This window comes from Marmota marmota, unplaced genomic scaffold (genome assembly GCF_001458135.2).
Source record: "Marmota marmota marmota unplaced genomic scaffold, marMar, whole genome shotgun sequence".
NCBI lineage: Eukaryota > Metazoa > Chordata > Mammalia > Rodentia > Sciuridae > Marmota > Marmota marmota.
The window spans coordinates 6,211,514-6,211,944 of NW_025999982.1; positions in this window are offsets into that span (position 1 = coordinate 6,211,514).

Sequence of the window (431 nt, forward strand, 5' to 3'; positions counted from 1 at the left end):
TGCGGAGCCTGAGAACCCCCGAACCACAGCCACTCAACCTGCAGAAACAAAACTGGCGCTTTGTGGTGGCAACATGCATTTCCCACAGAAAAACAGCACAGAACACAATTTACACCCTGAGCAAACCAAGACCAAAGTAAACCAAGCAGGCTGTCTCGACTGTCCTGGCTGCAGAGCAAAATCTTGGCCACTCCCCACAGGAGGAAGGCCTGGCGCTGGGTGGCCTGGCTACGAAGGTGAGGCGGATCTTTGGGGTTAGGATGTGAGGAAGTCGCTGTGTTTCCATCACAAGTCACTAGGAAATTGACCACCTCGTGAAGTTGGTGTGATTTTCCTTTAAATTCTTGCTGGGTTCTGTCTGGTGAGCCAGTGCCCGGGGGAGGGGGGGGGTGTCCTGCGCAGGCATCTGGTGAAAGCCCAGCACTTCCGCA